Source organism: Protopterus annectens, chromosome 15.part0 (assembly GCF_019279795.1).
Source record: "Protopterus annectens isolate FY-2018-M chromosome 15.part0, PAN1.0, whole genome shotgun sequence".
Taxonomy (NCBI): Eukaryota; Metazoa; Chordata; order Ceratodontiformes; family Protopteridae; genus Protopterus; species Protopterus annectens.
In genome coordinates this window covers 227,029,091-227,035,090 of record NC_056749.1, presented here as the reverse complement: position 1 = coordinate 227,035,090, position 6,000 = coordinate 227,029,091, and positions in this window count along the sequence as shown.

Below are 6,000 nucleotides of genomic sequence, written 5' to 3'. Positions count from 1 at the left end.
ATAAACACTGTAATGTGCATACTGCTTTACTTCTGCGATGATTTGGATTTCATTTGAAACTTTTATTTTGCATTTTACAGCACAAACACTAATATATACCTGCTAAGCAAAGCAATGCAGTCTCACAATGAAAATAGACTTAGTATTAAAACTTCTCTGCCCTTGAAACTCACATTCATTGAAACAGCATTGAAAGAAAATACATTTTGCCAGTGGCAGATAAAGATTAACTTTGGGCTAGTTTCAAATCATAGGCCCCTTGCACATGAAACATACACATGCTCTTTGATAAACCTTCCTGATTGTATTACATTATATTCCTTGTACAATACAGTACAGTTGTTAGAGGGTGTTTTAAATTTATTGTTTCGAACATTTTTCCAGTAAACAATGAAACAAAATGCATGCACCAATAATGACAAAACTGCCCAATTTAGAGCAATTCCATCATAAAAGTCTACTCAAGCATCTACAGTCCACCAGTATCAGTAAATATGCACAATCCCTGAAGAAGTAAAAGTAAATAATTCCACATTAAAGAGATCTGTAACTAATGATGAGGTTGCTGCTAGCAAACAACTTTATATTTCATTGTTTCATCTACAATTAAAATGCCAGTTGCCCTCGAGGAATAAACTTCTGGTAATACTGCAATAGGGAATGGATGGCAAACTAAACAGGTTCATAGTCACTAGGTATCTTCGCCAAAAAGTACTGCAGCATCCACCCCCTTTACAACACAGTATAGTATCAGCAATACTTATACCTACTGTGGGAGTAGAACCCCCAGTCTTCTGCATCAAAAAGCAAGTACACTACCTGTTGTGCTATTAACAATGCAAGCAGACTCAGCATAAGCAGCACTAAACTTTTGTTCTCCAGCAGCTCTCAGCTCCTTGTAAAACCTACTCAACACTCAGCTATATCTCTGAACTTTGCAGCACAAGAAATCCAGAGAAAGCCAAAATTTATTTGGGGGAGAGACAAAAGCCCCCATCAGGGACATGTTTTAAACATTGCTTGTATAATGTTGGAAAGTTGCTAGAATAAACTGTTGTGTTACCACCATACATTTTACTGCCAAGGCTTGAACCCAGGACCCTGTGCAAAACAGTCAGAGCAATATACCACTATACCAAAGTCAGTAGATTTTTGAAAGGCAGATAGACTGAAACTTAATTGGCTATCATTTAGTGAATTCAGTTCTCACCATAGCTCTCAACTTCTTAGCACAAAACTGCACAAAGCCAGTAATGGGGGAATACAGCCCCCAAACACATTCAGTGAATTCAGTTCTCACCATAGCTCTCAACCTTAGCACAAAAATGATGAAGCCAATAATGGGGGGATACAGTCCCAAAAATAGGGACAAGTTTAAAATGTCCATCTTATAAACTAATAAAATTGCTAGAATAAAATAGTTTGTGTTACCATGAACTTTCTGAAGAATATGAAGTCTGAAATTCAAATGCCTGTCATTTTTATTTAACATTTGTTAACCAGGAACGTCTGACTTGGAACAAAAGCCAATGTTCAGCAGAGGCCCAGGGAGAAACACTCCATAAACATGTCTTTGTAAGATGGGAGGACATCAAAGCACCCAGAGGAAACCCACACAAACACAGGGAGGACATGCAGACTCCATACAGAAGGCACCTCAGCCAAGAATCAAACCAAAGAACCTTTAGCTGTCAGGCAACAATGCACTACTGACTGTGTAAGGAAATAATACAGAAACCACAGATTTTATTTTTTATTTATTTAACATTTGTTAACTAGGAAAGTCTAACTTGAAACAAAAGCCAATTTTCAGCAGAGGCCCAGGGAGAAACACTCCAGACACATGTCTTTGTAAGATGGAAGGACACCAGAGCACCCAGAGGAAACCCATACAAACACAGGGAGGACATGGTGACTCCACACAGAAGGCACTTCAGCCAAGAATCAAATCAGATAACTTGTAGCTGTCAGGCAACAATGCTACCATTGCACCATTAACTGTGTAAGGAAAAAATACAGAAACCACAGATTTTATGAGGAACAAAACAGAACAACTATGAGGCAAACATCTGCAAATGTTAGTGGGTAGGGAATTCAGACTATTGCCACCTGCACGCTAGGTACAGGGTTCACGCCCACCTCCATGTATTTAGCCACCAGTATATAACAACTGGGGTATTACACACACACACACACACACACACACACACACACACACACACACACACACACACACACACCACTAAACAATAGTTCATGTACCTGACCCAAAACAAAGATGTAGAACTATTGTAGGTACTTCCTTTCTCACATTCAGTCATCAGCTCAGCCGGACCTGTGAGGGTACTCCACCCCTCAGTGCATCTGGTTTCCCAAGCCTCTCTACCTCTGTTTGGCTGGGCACACTGGTGCAGAACAAAATGCTACATTGTTTTCTATAAAAAAAAATTATAGCAGTGTTGCTGTTAACAGTGTTGGCTGTGATACATAAAATTCATATTGAAACAAGGTAATTAGCAAATTTTTGAAAGCACCCTAGATACTGTCCATATCGGCTAAGTATAGTCTCTGTCACAAATGCCAGATGGACCCATATACATAGAACACTTTGTGGTGTTGCTTAAAATGTTCATCCAGATACAGAGAAGGATAGGAGTACAGGGAATAATGAACATAAAGTTTACTAGCTCAAATCAAATTAGATCAAGTTCAGGACACAACTACTGTCATTCACTCATCACCATACAGAGACTGTCATAGCTAAGTCACATAGTATGGCAATCCTGTGTGCCATTCATAAGCCATACACTAGCAAATAATTTTAAAGGCAAGCCGAGTAAACACAAGCTATGATTATGACAATTCAGTTTTATGGTTCTGGCTAATGCTTGCACTGTGTATTAACAATGGACCACAAAAGTCTTGCATGTCACTTCCTGTAATATTTATGAATCCTGGGGTATGTCTGTACTACAATAATGGAGAGGAACATGACTCAGTCATTATCATGTCTTTCTGTCCTTCTTACTGTCGAAGGAACTAAAAATGTATGATACATGCTAAGGCACTGTGGTAGTGGTAGGCTGGGAAAAGAATATAGAGTTTTTAGCAAGGCTAGTAAATACTCCTAGCATGACTTACAAAAATGGCAGAACCATATAAAACTTGAAATGATCAATTAATTCATTCCTGATCTGGTCACTGATAAATGTAATACTGGTGAGTGTGAGTGAAGAAAAGGACATACTTGAAAAATGCACGTCATTGTAATTATTTCTGAATCTCAAACATGTTTACAAATACAGTGCTATTACACTTAACACTCTAGTTAACCCATTGCTTATGCCATTTTCTTATATAGTGCATTTTGCATTATCTTATTTTTATTGCAGTTTTAACACTCAGGATGGGGGCTTCATTCAGAGCATTACCTTCATAAACATAGTGCACAGATGAGCCTAAGCCTGCATATTAGGTTTAGTATGCTAGCATGCAGCAGCCAGGGATCACAGTACTGATACCACACACACACACACACACACACACACACACACACACACACACACACACACACACACACACACACACACACACACACACACACACACACACACACACACACACACACACACACACACACACACACACACACATATACACACACACACACACACTATCAATTACCTGAATTCAGTGAGTGTTTATCCTCAGTCAGTCCCATTCAGTGTTTCCCAAGTCCTGCCTAAGCTAACGTCTGGTTCCCCATGACAGTGTAGGCTCAACTGTCCTCCCGGCTGGTTTCCCAATGAGAGTAGGCGCCGGCCTGCAGACGATGCAGTCCGGAGGTCTTCTGTTCTATGCGGTTTACACCGCATAGACCTCTGGGCATTTGCAGGGCAGAGATGCCTTCCCCCCTATCTGGACTGCCGACACAGCAGTCTAGAGTTTTGTGAGTTCCTGGAACTCCAAACACGCATGCGTGGAGTTCTGGGACTAGTGATTTTGTTGTTTTTTTCTTCTTTCTACAGCTGTGGGGGCTGTAGTCCTGCAGTCCTATAGCTACAGCTGTCCCTGCTTAATACAGAGAGAACATTTGAGAAGGCCAGCCCACTTAGGTTCTTAACCTTGATTTTTTTCTTCTGTTCTTCCTTCCTCTCTTCTTGCACTTTACTAAAAAAAATTGCACTTTATTTTGTTTTTGCCTCTTCTTAAAAGTACTCAATTGTATTTATTCTATTCCATGTATTACTGCTTGGTAGTAGCCTGATTAAATTTTAACTGTTATTCTAAGCCTTTTAGTTTAAGCACTTTGACTTCTGGCCAGTTATTTTACATCAAAAAGGTTTGTGGTCTGCACTGTTGTGGCAGGACAGGTAGCTTACATCCTTCTAAGTTGGGAATTGCTGATTGAAGGCTCAGTGTCTGTTATTCTAAAAGTGTATTAGTTCTGGTTTAAGCACTTGGACTTCAGGACAGTAATTTTACATTAAGAAGGTTTGTGGTCTGCACTCTTGTGGGAGGAGAGGCTAGATTCTGCCCTTCTGAGCTGGGAATTTCTGTTTGAAGGATTATTGTGCCTGCTTGTTTAAACTGCTTCTTTCTGAAATTGGTGCGCCTTGTTTGCTGTAGCATAGACTAAATTCAGACCTGCTGAATCTAGCTTTGTTTGTATAACTTCAGCACTAATCCAGACCATCTTTTTTTGGAGAAGGTTCCCCTGCACCCTAGTGGCAGGAGTGTGCAGTTAGAACTTGTCTGATCAAAGATTGCTGGAACAGGGCTCAGTTTTTAGCTTTTTATTGGTTAACTGGTTAATTTGTTTAAATCAGTTTGCTCATTTGCTACTGTTATATTAAAAGAAAAAAAATACACTTTATGCATCACCACTTAGCTAGGGTTAAACTATTCCCAGTTCCTTAAAGTCTGCTCTTCAAATCTTCCCTTAGAACTAGCCAGTTTTTTTAGTTTGAGCACTCAAATCTGTTTCTTTGATCTCAGCACTTGTTCAGAACTCATTGTAAGCACTAAATAAGCTACAAATTACTACAGCACTCAACTTTCCTCACTTGTCTAGAGGAAACTGTTTTAGTACTTAATAAATAAGCATCTATCCAGGCATGTCTAAGGGTCAGCTCCCAGTGTTTTCTCCTGTTTACCTGATGAATCTGGGCATCTTGGGGCAATGCAGCAACTGCCTCATGTACACAGACAACCCTCTCCTCCTACCACCCAACACTACAACCTGTGAGAGATGCACTTATATGGCCAAACTGGAAGAAAAAATTTCTTCACCCAAGACTGGACTAGGCAGTCAAGAGGAGAAGGTAAACACTTGCACTACACCACACTCATCACATAGTCCCTCAAAACATACACCACCAAAACACACACACAACACAAAACACACACCTACATTCGCAGTGCCTCTCAATAAAAATCTGCTCAAGCAACAGAGATCTCCAAAGCAGAAATGCAAGCAACCTCCACCCCCCAACACAACTCAAATGACACATAGCCCACAAACTCAGTAAGCCACTCAACCACAGCCCATAAGGCATAACAACGTACCCAACACTCTAGTCATAGGTGACTCTATAGTCAGGCACACTGATGTTCCATTTAGCAGGCTAAACAAGGAGAAAGATACTGTCAGCTGCCTGCCGGGTGCCAGGATCCATGACATAATGCACACACTCAGTTCACACCACAACAAGTACAAATATGACTCTGTCATTATCCATGTTAGTGTGAATGACCTGAGATGTACCTCCCTGGACTACATGAAAAGAGACACATTGGAGCTCTCTGATCTTGTAACCCAGGCAGGTATGACCCTAGCCCTGAGTAGCATCCTGCCATCACCCAGAATGATACCACAGTACAAGGACAAAATGATTGACTTCAACAATTGGCTAAGCTTCTGGTGTAATTTTAAGGGGATCTGGTATCTGTCAGCCTGGGATGACATGATGACACTCCACAATGCTTTGCCAAAGATGG